The sequence below is a fragment of the Artemia franciscana genome, chromosome 12 (assembly GCF_032884065.1).
Source record: "Artemia franciscana chromosome 12, ASM3288406v1, whole genome shotgun sequence".
Lineage (NCBI taxonomy): Eukaryota > Metazoa > Arthropoda > Branchiopoda > Anostraca > Artemiidae > Artemia > Artemia franciscana.
This window is the reverse complement of record NC_088874.1, coordinates 555735-569945: the sequence shown is the minus strand read 5'-3', so window position 1 is coordinate 569945 and position 14211 is coordinate 555735. Positions and strand designations below refer to the sequence as shown.

Genomic DNA, 14211 nt, shown 5'->3' with positions numbered 1-14211 from the left:
ACATATTTGAAAAATAAGCAAGCACAAACAAGACAAATTTAACAAATGCTTAAACACCATTGCTTACGGTATACCACTTAAAGCAGAGGATGAACTTTTCATTAGAAAATTCTTAAAGAATGAGGTCAAAGTTAATGTAATTAGTATTTTGAACATTTGACATATGCCAGAAGCACAAAACTCATAAAATCCCAAAACCCAAGCTGTTATTAGGCCTGATCCCATGCTGTTTTCAATTACTTTAGATAAGTAGAAAGCAGAACTTCTTAATCTCCCATGCTCTAGAAAAGGCAGACAACCCCAAAGAGGGAAGCCAAAAAAAGGAATTAGCCAAGCAGATAAAAAGATGTGCTGCTGCAGGTGAGCAGAATCTGGGAATCAGAAATGAGGTCAATGTTGTAAAAAATAGGGAGCCCTTGGGACTCCCAGTCCCTATGTAGCCACAGCAGATGGTTATCTAAATAAGGAGCAATGTCATGAAAATAGGGATCTACAGAGCATTGGAATTTCAACAAACTCAATGAGCTATGATAGTGCAGCAAAATCCTTAAAACTTGCAACACTCTTACTAACTTAAATGAATTTGGAAAAGTTGTTTTTGTGCTTTACACAAACTCTGATGTTCTTGCTCCAAAACCTGTTGAACTGAACTGCGTTTCGTTTTTATTTGAAGTTAGTCGCATTTATGCGAAATTTAGTCATTTTATTTAGACTATTGTATTTATTAGAAATTAAGCCCAAAAAAATTTAGTACACAAGCTGGAAAACTCTCACATTCAAATTCCTGGATTCAAGCTCTGTAGTAATTTTGATAACCCAAAATGTTGTGGAGGAGTTGTAATATATTGTAGAACTGGACTGAAAGCTAAAACCGTGAGTTACCCTCTTATTCATTCAACTAGTAGTTGGGTTGAAAATTTTGTTTGAAAATCTATATTTGATCTGAATCATTTATGATAGGTATAGTTTACCAAAGTCAATTTACCCTTACTCAATTTATTTCACGCATACATATCTGATTTATTGTAAAGATTTTTTCCCAAGAGGATTCAATTTTTTTTTGGAGATTCTAATGTGCATGAAGTTGATTTGGTTGAAGGCATAGGGTACCTCTCCCCCTGAAAGTAGCCCCTTCAGTGTTGCTATGAATTCCCTTGCCAATAACCTGCTGATAGAGATTGTTGACCAGTCAACACAGCTTAGGCACCACCAGCAACCTTCCTTATTTGACTCAGGTGTGTCAAATGATCCTAAATGAGTTCTCTCTGTATCTTAGCATCTTGCTATTGTAAGCAGTGACCATATCTGCATTGTTACTGAGATACAGATAAATAACAAGAAGGGAATAGGCTAAAGAAATCTCACAGATTATGAACAGATAGAGTAGGACCTATCCTGGATCAGATAGGAAGATGCAGTGTAAGTGAGAACATTGAGTTGCCAAAAGAAGTAAGAAGAGGAATTAGGAAAAAGAAAAGTGCATGGATTAATTTTTATTAATTAATGTGTAAATGTAATAACCACCATGGCAGGTTTAAGAAATACAATTACCTAGAAGGTTGTGAGGGATTATGAAGAGGTGATTGCAGCTGGCTGTAAGCTAAACCTTAAGATGTTTTGGTGTCATGTTTCGCATTTAATTCATCTAGATAAGATATCCTAGAGCTAATGAGAGAATATGGTAAAAAAAAGCTTCAGCAACAAGAGAAGAAGCAAACTTCTTAAACTCCAGCTTTGGTACAAATTTCTCCCCCCTACCCACAACCAACACACCACTCTCCCAGGCAGAGCAATTAATCCCAAAAATATATTATCGTGCTGTTTAACTGTAAAGAGAGGGTATCAAAAGATTGGCCTATAAGTCTCTCATTGATTCTATGTAACGTACTTGGTGGCATCATAAATAAAGCACTGGCGTCCCACCTCGAAAAAAAAAAACAGCTCTGAAGCAAAAGCCAACATGTTTGTCGAAAAACACATTCAACTGATACCAATCTAATTGAGTCATATGGCTTTTTGCCCAGATAATGGTCTACCAGTGGATGTAATATTGATCAACCAAGCCTAAGCCTTTGAAAATGTACCAACTAAAAATTTTGAATGTAAAGGCATTAGAGATGCACAAAGATATTGTAGATTGGGTAAGAGACTCAGAAAGGGATAGTGTACAACTGCAATGGCAATACTGTCTTCTGAACTGCAACCAGTCAGGAGTGGAGTACTTATGGGGACCATCGTGGATCCTACATTTTTCAACATGTACTTCAATGATCGTGCAACCTACTTGAAAAGTCCTTTGACATTTGGCTAGATATGGATCAAATAAAAAAAAAACTTTTCAACTGAAAGTAAGCAGCAACATTCAAACTCTAAACTAACAGAAATATTTCTGCATGTGAAGGGGTTGCCACTATTTGACTGCCTGCCCATTTTTTTAAGAACAGCTCCTGAAACACAAGGACCTTTTAATTATAATAGAACCCTTTATACTAAAAAGTTTAACACAAACTGCAGGGTAGTGAGGAGAGTGGTAACCTTTCTTATACAGAAACGTTTCCGTTCGTTTAGAATTTTAATGTTGCTCCTTACTTTCAGTTGAAAAAAACTTGTTCTTTTTAATTTAATCAAACAGCTCGTTGACGAACTGTAAGTAAGGAGTGACCTAGCTCAATATTAACCGAAACTCTAAAAAACGGAATTTTGTTACCAAAAGGTACATCAAAAGAACCTGATTTTTATGCTGATTTTAAATTTTTATTTTTTTCAAGTTTGGTCTTAGCCTACCTATCAAAAGTTACGAGTCAAGAAAATTTGCCTTATTTTCGGAAAAAGAGTGAAATCCTCCCTAAAAGTCATATAATCTTAACGGAAATCACACCATTAGATTCAGCGTGACAGAGAACCCTACTGTAGAAGCTTCAGACTCCTATCTGCAAAAATGTGGAATTTTGTATTTTTTGCCAGAAGAAAGATTTTGAATGCGTGTTTGTTTGTTTTTTTTTCTCGTGGATGATCATATCGATCCAGTGGTCCTACAGTTTCAAAAGAGGGCTCATTCGAACGGAAATTAAAAGTTCTAGTGCCCTTGTTAAGTGATCGAAAAAATTAGAGGGCAACTAGGCCCCTCCTAAGCTCATTTTATCCCAAAGTCCCCGGATCAAAATTTTGAGATAACAATTTTGTTCAGCATAGTCGAAAAATTTAATATCAACTACCTTGTAAAACATGAAGTGTTTGGGTCAGTGCGATGCTGGATGTACTCAGTGGAATGGCAAAAACGAGGTTTGCCACACGCACATATACTAATCTGGCTACATAAAAAAATTACTTCAAACGAAATTGATGATGTGATTTCCGCTGAAATACCTGATAAAAATGTCGATAAGGGGTTACATGATATTATTGTAAAAAATATGATACATGGACCTTGCGGTGCACTGAACGAAAATTCACCATGCATGGCCAAAGGAAGGTGCACAAAGCAATATCCTCGACTTTTAGTACCCAAAACAATTACTGGCAATGATGGTTACCCACAATATAGAAGAAGATCTACTGAAGATGGCGGTAAAACAGCGATAATAAAGAAGCGTAACGGTACCACCATCGAAGTAGATAACCAGTGGGTTTTTCCATATTCCCCTTTATTATCAAAAACATTTAATGCACACATAAACGTTGAATACTGTTTCTCCGTAAAGGCAATCAAATATATATGTAAATACGTCAACAAAGGCAGTGACATGGCAGTTTTTGGCTTGCAGTCCGAAATCAAAGATTTCGATGAAATCGTAGAATATCAGGCTGGGAGATACATAAGCAGTAATGAAGCTGTTTGGCGAATTCTTTCATTTCCGATACATGAACGTAGTCCAGCTGTTGTTCACTTAGCGGTACATTTACAGAATGGTCAACGTGTTTATTTCACGGAAACCAACGTGCAACAAAGAGTCCTGAATCCACCGGATACAACATTAACAGCTTTTTTTTCGCTTTGCAAAAATAATTCTTTTGCGAAAAAACTGCTGTATACTGAAGTGCCTTCGTATTACACGTGGAATACTAAAAATAAAGTATTTGAACGTCGAAAACAGGGTAAGTCAGTCGACGGCCAACCTACCATCTTCAAAGATACCACGATAGGAAGACTCTACACCGTTCACCCCAATCAACATGAATGCTTCTTTCTACGCCTGCTTTTGGTGAATGTACCCGGTCCGACATCCTTTGAGTATTTGAGGACTGTAAATGGTATTATACATGACACTTACCGTAGTGCATGCCAAGCTCTGAATTTATTGGAGAATGACCAACACTGGGATAACTGCATCAATGACGCGTGCGAAACGTCAACCCCAAGTCAAATTCGTGCATTGTTTGGCATCATTTTAACAACTTGCTCTCCATCAGCTCCTACAGATTTATGGGAAAAATATAAGTCAAAAATGTCCGAAGATATACTTCTTCGAAAACAGTTAGAGACGTCAGCCATGACTTTTGATTTTACACCAGAAATTTATAACTACACTTTAGTTGTTATAGAAGATATTTGCATAAGTATGGCAAACAAACCTCTTCAGGGTTTGGGAATGCCTTCACCTAACCGCATCGCTGCTGTTTCGACATGTGTAGAATTGGATCGTGAACAAAGTTACAGTACGAGTGATCTATTGTCGTATGTACAAAATAACATTTCCAAGTTAACGTCGGAACAAAAAGACATTTATGATACGATAATGCATTGTGTCGATAACAACGTTGGAGAAATTTTCTTTTTGGATGCGCCAGAAGGTACTGGTAAAACGTTTGTGATAAAACTGATTCTGGCATCAATTCGATCTAAAAATGATATAGCGTTGGCAATTGCGTCGTCCGGAATAGCCGCAACATTGCTGCCTGGTGGAAGAACTGCTCATTCCGCTTTGAAATTGCCTCTGAACTTGCATTCTACAGAAACTCCCACGTGCAATATTTCCAAATCATCTGGGATGGGTAAAGTATTGCAGCAATGCAAACTTATTATTTGGGATGAGTGCACAATGGCACACAAAAAATCGCTCGAGGCTCTGGATCAATGCTTGAAAGATTTGCGAGGGAAGTCGAAACCCTTTGGCAGCACCTTAATATTGCTTGCGGGAGATTTCAGGCAAACATTACCTATAATACCTAGATCAACTCCTGCAGACGAAATGAATGCTTGCCTGAAAAATTCTAATTTATGGGCACACGTAAAAACATTAAAATTAACTACAAATATGCGTGTCCGATTGCAAAACGATGACTCTGGTCAAACATTTTCAGATCAATTGCTGGCAATGGGAAACGGAAAGCTCCCAGTAGACTCAATTTCAGGACGTATACAACTACCTGCTGATTTCTGTAAGTTAGTGACGTCCAAAAATGAATTGATTGAAAAAGTATTTCCGAATATTCTAAAAAATTATAAAAATAATAAATGGCTAAGTGAAAAAGCGATTCTCGCACCCAAAAATATAGACGTCCACGAAATCAACAATATTGTTTTGACCAAGATTCAAGACCAGGCAGTCCTTTACAAGTCAGTCGACACAGTTTTGGAACCAAATGAAGCGGTTAATTATCCATCTGAATTTTTAAATTCCATAGATCTTTCAGGGTTTCCACCACACGTGCTACAACTAAAAATAGGCGTACCAATAATATTGTTACGTAACATAAACCCACCAAAGCTTTGCAATGGAACTCGACTTGCCGTAAAAAAAACAATGGAAAACCTAATAGAGGCCACAATCCTGACAGGGCCTTTTGAGGGTGAGGCTGTTCTTATTCCTCGCATTCCCATGATTCCAACAGATCTGCCTTTTCAATTTAAAAGATTGCAATTCCCAATTCGATTAGCATTTGGAATCACCATTAACAAAGCTCAAGGTCAATCATTAGAAAAATGTGGTATTGATCTTAATACTGATTGTTTTTCCCATGGACAATTGTAGGTTGCATGTTCGAGGGTCGGTAAACCTGACAATCTATTTATATGCAGCGAGAATTGGACAGCGAAGAATGTTGCATATTCTCAAGTTTTACGCAGTTAATTTGTATTTCGGAACCAAATGAAGCGGTTAATTATCCATCTGAATTTTTAAATTCCATAGATCCTTCAGGGTGTCCACCACACCTGCTACAACTAAAAATAGGCGTACCAATAATACTTTTAAGAAATATCAACCCACCAAAGCTTTGCAATGGCACGCGACTTGCCGTAAAAAAAACAATGGAAAACCTAATAGATGCCACAATCTTGACAGGGCCTTATGAGGGTGAGGCTGTTCTTATTCCTCGCATTCCCATGATTCCAACGGATCTGCTTTTTCAATTTAAAAGATTGCGATTCCCAATTCGATTAGCATTTGCAACCACCATCAACAAAGCTCAAGGGCAATCACTAGAAAAATGCGGTATAGATCTTAATACAGATTGCTTTACCAATGTACAATTGTATGTTGCATCTTTGAGGGTCGGTAAACCTGACAATCTATTTATACGCACAGACAATGGGACAGCGAAGACTGTTGTATATTCACAAGTTTTACATAGTTAATTTGTATTGTATCTATCTATCTATCTATCTATATAAGAACGAGTTGTGTGTATGCATGTTTGTTTGTTTGTAAAAAGAGCGTTTGCATATGATGTCATTATTAGTACATACGGCTTTGTATATGGACAGACAATGGGAAAGCCAAGAATGTTGTATATTCGCAATTTTTACGTAGTTTGAAACACATATATAAATCTATCTATATTCACAGGTGGGACACAGGGACACAACTACAATGGCGCGTAACTAATATAGCGCATAATGACTTACGCGCGCGGGGGGGCTTGGGGGGGCGCGAAGCGCCCCCACCAACTAGGTGTTGGGGTGGCGCGAAGCGCCACCCCAACAGCTAGTATATATATATATATATATATATATATATATATATATATATATATATATATATATATATATATTTAGTTTTCAGTCCAGAACCAATAAAGCTATTATGTAAACATCAAAAATATTTATGTTGTCTGAGCAATAATTTTTAGTTTTTATTACAAAATAGAAAATTACCTGAATATTTTAGAATTAGTTTTGTTTTTTGTTAGGTTCCTGCTATTCAACGCCTAACTTCAACTCGTCACGAATTAGTAAAAATTAGAAGATGTCTACTTGGAATAATTATGTTGAAAGTGCTCAAAGAGCTACTCAAAGAGTCTATGCCAAAAAACTTGCGGCTGATAGAGAAAGTAAGAAAAGAAAGCGTGCTGAGGAATCTCAAGCACAGCAAGAAAACAGGCTTGCGGCTGATAGAGAAAGTAAGAGAAGAAAGCGTGCCGAGGAATCACAAGAACAGCAAGAAAACAGGCTTGCGGCTGATAGAGAAAGTAAGAAAATAAAGCGTGACGAGGAACCACAACAACAGTGTGAAAATAGGCTTGCGGCCGATAGAGAAAATAAGAAAAGAAAGCGTACCGAGGAATCACAAGAACAGCAAGGAAACAGGCTTGAGGCTGATAGAGAAAGAAAGAACAGAAAGCGTTCCGAGGAACTACCAGAGCAACGCGAAACTAGACTTGCTGCTAAAAGAGAAAGTGAAAAAAGAAGGCATGCCGAGGAACTACCAGAGCAACATGAAACCAGACTTGCTGCTAAAAGAGAAAGTGAAAAAAGAAGGCGTGCCGAGGAATCACAAGAACAGCAAGAAATCAGGCTTGCTGCTGATAGAGAAAGTAAGAAAAGAAAGCGTGCCGAGGAATCAGAGCAACCTGATAGTTATCGCCTGGCATTCAGGTACAGCCCAGTCGATGATTATAGCTTGAGTAGATGTGTTCAAATCGGGACTATGTCTAAAATTTGTCCCTATTGCAAGGCCTTGAAATTCAATGGTGAAACAATGGGAATGTGTTGCGCCTCAGGAAAAGTTAAACTTCCTCTATTGGCTGCACCACCAGAGCCACTGAAGACTTTCCTTACTGGAACTACGTCAGAATCTAAGCGTTTTTTGTCAAAAATCAGAAAATATAACTCATGTTTCCAAATGACGTCATTTGGAGCCCAAATCGAAAATCCAGATCAATTTATGTCTACTTTCAAAGTAAAAGGGCAAATTTATCATAGAGCATGGTCCCTTCTACCATTCTCAGGCGAGAATCATAAATTTTTACAATTGTACTTCATCAGTGATAAAAATTCTGAATTGAATGCACGTTGTGAAATTTCTCTCAAAGTTGAAAGGACAATCGTTTCCCAATTGCAACATCTTTTCCACGAAAATAATAATTTAGTGCGTCTGTTCAAAACAGCCATCGATTTGATGCCTACTAATACGCATAAAATTGTTATTTCCGCTGACAAAACGCCTCCTGGCCAACATTTGCGTAGATACAATGCTCCAACTATCGACGAAGTGCCAATCGTTATGGTCGGTGATCAGTCTTTGCCTCGAGATATTATTCTTCATAAGCGAAACGCTCAGTTGTTAAGAATTGCTGAAACTCATCGATGCTACGATGCCTTACAAAATCCTATCATTTTTTGGGATGGAGCCGACGGCTATCACTTTAATATTAAATTGATGAATCCAGCCACTAACAAAGAAATGAATAAGAAATGCAGTGCAATGCATTATTATTCCTATAGACTAATGATTCGGCAGGATGGAGAAAATTATATTTTAAAATGCCGTGAATTATTTCACCAATACGTCGTTGATATGTATGCTAAAATTGAATCAGAACGTTTGCTATATATCCGCCTGAATCAGACCAAGCTCCACTCTGAACAATACATTCAATTGCGAGATGCAGTTGTAAATGACGGTAATACCACAAACGTGGGAAGATTAACAATTTTACCTTTGTCATATGCTGGCAGTCCCCGTCATATGCATGAATATGCTCAAGATGCTATTGCGTATGTTCGTCTCTATGGTCGTCCAGATTTATTTATTACATTTACATGTAATCAATCTTGGGACGAGATACAGCAGCTTTTACTTCAAGGACAATCAGCGGTTCATAGACATGACATTACGGCCCGTGTCTTCCGGCAAAAGTTGAAACCACTGATAAACTACATAGTAAAACTTGAAGTGTTTGGGTCTGTGCGATGCTGGATGTACTCAGTGGAATGGCAAAAACGAGGTTTGCCACACGCACATATTCTAATCTGGCTACATAAAAAAATTACTTCGAACGAAATTGATGATGTGATTTCCGCTGAAAAACCTGATGAAAATGTCGATAAGGGGTTACATGATATAATTGTAAAAAATATGATACATGGACCTTGCGGTGCACTGAACGAAAATTCACCATGCATGGCCAAAGGAAGGTGCACAAAGCACTATCCTCGACTTTTAGTATCCAACACAATTACTGGCAATGATGGTTACCCACAATACCCACAACCAGTGGGTTGTTCCATATTCCCCGTTATTATCAAAAGCATTTAATGCACACAACGTTGAATGCTGTAACTCCGTAAAGGCAATCAAATACATATGTAAATATGTCAACAAAGGCAGTGACATGGCAGTTTTTGGCTTGCAGCCCGGAATCAAAGATATTGACGAAATCGTACAATATCAGGCTGGAAGATACATAAGCAGTAATGAAGCTGTTTGGCGAATTCTTTCATTTCCGATACATGAACGTAGTCCAGCTGTTGTTCACTTAGCGGTACATTTACAGAATGGTCTACGTGTTTATTTCTCGGAAACCAACGTGCAACAAAGAGCCCTGAATCCACCGGATACAAAGTTAACCACTTTCTTTTCGGTTTGCAAAAATGATTCTTTTGCAAAAAACTGCTGTATACTGAAGTGCCTTTGTATTAAAGTGGAATACTAAAAATAAAGTATTTGAACGTCGAAAACAGGGTAAGTTAATCGACGGCCAACCTACCATCTTCAAAGATACCACGATAGGAAGACTCTACACCGTTCGCCCCAATCAACATGAATGCTTCTTTCTACGCCTGCTTTTGGTGAATGTACCCGGTCCGACATCCTTTGAGTATTTGAGAACTGTAAACGGTACTATACATGACACTTACCGTAGTGCATGCCAAGCTCTGAATTTATTGGAGAATGACCAACACTGGGATAACTGCATCAATGACGCATGCAAAACGTCAACTCCATGTCAAATTCGCGCATTGTTTGGCATCATTTTAACAACTTGCTCTCCATCAGCTCCTACAGAGTTATGGGAAAAATATAAGTCAAAAATGTCTGAAGATATACTCCATCGAAAACAGTTAGAGACGTCAGATAAGACTTTTGATTTTACATCAGAAATTTATAACTACACTTTAGTTATTACAAAAAAAATTTTTGCTTACGTATGGCAAACAAACCTCTTCAGGATTTGGAAATGCCTTCACCTAACCGTATCGCTGCTGTTTCGACATGTGTAGAATTGGATCGTGAACAAAGTTACAGTACGAGTGATCTATGGTCGTATGTACAAAATAACATTTCCAAGTTAACGTCGGAACAAAAAGATATTTTTGATACGATAATGCATTATGTCGATAACAACCTTGGAGAAATTTTCTTTTTGGATACGCCAGGAGGTACTGGTAAAACGTTTGTGATAAAACTGATTCTGGCATCAATTCGATATATAATATAGCGTTGGGAATTACGTCGTCCGCAATAGCCGCAACATTGCTGCCTGGTGGAAGAACTACTCTTTCCGCTTTGAAATTGCCTCTGAATTTGCATTCTACAGAAACTCCCACGTGCAATATTTCCAAATCATCTGGGATGGGTAAAGTATTGCAGCAATGCAAACTTATTGTTTGGGATGAGTGCACAATGGCACACAAAAAAATGCTCGAGGCTCTGGATCAATGCTTGAAAGATTTGCGAGGGAAGTCGAAACCCTTTGGCAGCACATTAATATTGCTTGCGGGAGATTTCAGGCAAACATTACCTATAATACCGAAATCAACCCCTGCAGACGAAATGAATGCTTGCCTGAAAAATTCTAATTTATGGGCACACGTAAAAACATTAAAATTAACTACAAATATGCGTGTCCGATTGCAAAACGATGACTCTGGTCAAACATTTTCAGATCAATTGCTGGCAATTGGAAACGGAAAGCTCCCAGTAGACTCAATTTCAGGACGTATACAACTACCTGCTTCCGAATATTCTAAACAATTCTAAAAATAATAAATGGCTAAGTGAAAGAGCGATTCTTGCACCCAAAAATATAGACGTCCACGAAATCAACAATATTGTTTTGACCAAGATTCGAGACCAGGCAGTCCTTTACAAGTCAGTCGACACAGTTTTGGAATCAAATGAAGCGGTTAATTATCCATCTGAATTTTTAAATTCCGTGGATCTTTCAGGGTTTCCACCACACGTGCTACAACTAAAAATGGGCGTACCAATAATACTTTTAAAAAATATCAACCCACCAAAGCTTTGCAATGGCACGCGACTTGCTGTAAAAAAAAACAATGGAAAACCTAATAGAGGCCACAATCTTGACAGGGCCTTTTGAGGGTGAGGCTGTTCTTATTCCTCGGATTCCCATGATTCCAACGGATCTGCCTTTTCAATTTAAAAGATTGCAATTCCCAATTCGATTAGCATTTGCAATCACCATTAACAAAGCTCAAGGTCAATCATTAGAAAAATGTGGTATAGATCTTAATACTGATTGTTTTTCCCATGGACGATTGTACGTTGCATGTTCGAGGGTCGATAAACCTGACAATCTATTTATATGCAGCGACAATTTGACAGCAAAGAATGTTGTATATTCGCAAGTTTTACGCAGTTAATTTGTATTGTATCTATCTATCTATCTATCTATATAAAAACGAGTTGTGTGTATGCATGTTTGTTTGTTTGTGAAAAGAGCGTTTGCATATGACGTCATTATTTGTACATAAGGCTTTGTATATGCAGAGACAATGGGAAAGCCAAGAATGTTGTATATTCGCAAGTTTTACGTAGTTTGAAACACATATACCCCCCGCGACTTACGCGCGCGGGGGGGCTTGGGGGGCGTGAAGTTCCCCACCAACTAGGTGTTGGGGTGGCGCTTCGCACCACCAATAAGGATCTGAAAATTAAAAATGTTTTCCTTCAAAAAATCAAAGCTCCAGTTTGGGTTTGTAAATGTTTTTCCCATTAGAAATATTACTTAAATACACGAGAGCCAGAATTAAGGTATGATAAGCTTGTTTTGGTGTTACTTGGTTGTTTTATATTTGTTTTTTCATAGGGCTTTTAGGGGGTTTTAGATAGCTAAAACCCCACAGTTAATCCAGGAAAGCTTCGACGTCACGTTTATATCGGTTTTCTACAGGTGCATGTATAACTCTTGATCAGAGGAGCTACTGGAGCTCGTTCCTGACACAGCAAAGCATTTGCGATCAACTCGCCGGAGTACAGCTCGTCTGGTGCTTGTTTTGGTGTTACTTGGTTGTTCTACATTTGTTTTTTCATAGGCATATATTTTTGGGGCGATACCTAACACGGGGATATCATAGGGAATTTATGGTAGGCGCGGCACTTGCCTGGGTAGGGAATTTAAAGTGCCGAAACCCTATAGGTAAGTGTGTATTCTCCTGATGACCCCTTGTGTTGGATTGTTGCCTCTGAATTATTTGTCTTTTTTTTACTCCTTTTAATATTTGATAAATGACAACTTATACTTATTGGCGACACGACTGCTTAGTCTTAGTCACGCTTAGTCTGCTTAGTCACGACTACCTTAGTCTTACCCTAGGAATGACGTATGGACGGATGACAGATAGACTTATCGATCAACAAATGAACTAACACTATTTTTATACAAACCTAATAAGGGCTTGTGCCAAATTTGCCTCTCACTCACTCGGGCTATATGTCTTGGTGAACTTAAAACGAACCGAAATTATTACGAATATGGGAAAGTTTGCCCCCTCGTCAAGACCTCACTTTTTACGCTAAAGTTCAAATTTGGTTTCGATTCTTTAAGAATGACTCCTGAATCACAAAGGGTTTAATTAGAATAAATAGATCTTTTGAAAGTATTAAAAAAAAAAATTAAAGGGAAGAGCAAGATTTTGAAGAGGGGGGAAAACCCCTCATATACGTAATACTCTCTGTTCGTTTTTAGTTTTAATGTTGCTTCTTACTTTCAGTTTAAACAACTTGTTTTATTTTAGTTTCTGATCGTCTTTGAATAATCCTGGGAAATCCGGCACCCCCTTCATGGAAAACTCCCTCCCCCCATGAAAAATTCTTCCATCGAAAGATCCTCCTATGCAACCTTCTCCCCCAGTCCCCTGCCAATAAAATCCTCTCCCCCGAAAACGTCTGTATACTTCCCATTAACCCATACTATATGTAAAAAATGGTCTAAGCCCATACCTTGCAGCCCTTCCCCCGGGTGCTGTGGATGATTAAGTCAATCTCAAAGATACAGTTATTAGATTTGTCGACTATGCTGAATAAAAGGCTATCTCAAAATTTTGTTCAGGTAACTTCGGGAAAAATTGTGCGTGGGAGGGGGCCTAGTTGCCCTCCATTTTTGGTCACATAAAAAGGGGACTAGAAATTTTAATTGCCGTTCAAATGAGCCCTCTTGTGATATTCTAGGACACCCGGGTTGATAGGATCATTCCTGGGAATAAAAACACGAATCCGTGATCGTTCTTCTGGCAAAAAATACTCAACAATATGGTTGTATAATACGATAAATCTGATGGTGTGATTTTCATTAAGATTTTATGACTTTTACGGGGTGTTTCCTAAGGATCTAAAAATTAAAAATATTTTTTTTCGTAAATCAAATTTCAGTTCGGGTTTGCAAATGCATTCCCCTTAAGAGTTTATTTGCCCAACCCACGCCAAGTAAGTTCGATTGAGATAACATTTCATAATTTTATGACAATACTAGCTTTCAATTTATACTTAAAATGAAATTAAAAGCACCATAGAGTAAAAATATTTTTTTTACAAAGTGAAATATTCACTTTAAACAATAGCAGCCATCGGAAACATTGTCAAATTCTGTATTTTAATTATTGTTTTTTAAGTTTAAGTTTAAATTAGGTTTAATTAATTAACCTTAATTCAGTCTATTGTATTAAATATTGCTAATGATTATACATAAGTATTATTGACTAAAGACTAAGCTTAATCTCTTTCCTTTTGCTACCTCTAGGTAACC

General features: G+C 37.8%; 1 long non-coding RNA gene across 1 annotated transcript in view; it reads left to right on the top strand.

The window, feature by feature from the left end:
• The window catches only part of LOC136033546 (uncharacterized), a 31217-nt gene that overhangs the window by 9308 nt on the left and 7698 nt on the right, over positions 1-14211 (top strand). The window lies entirely within an intron of this gene.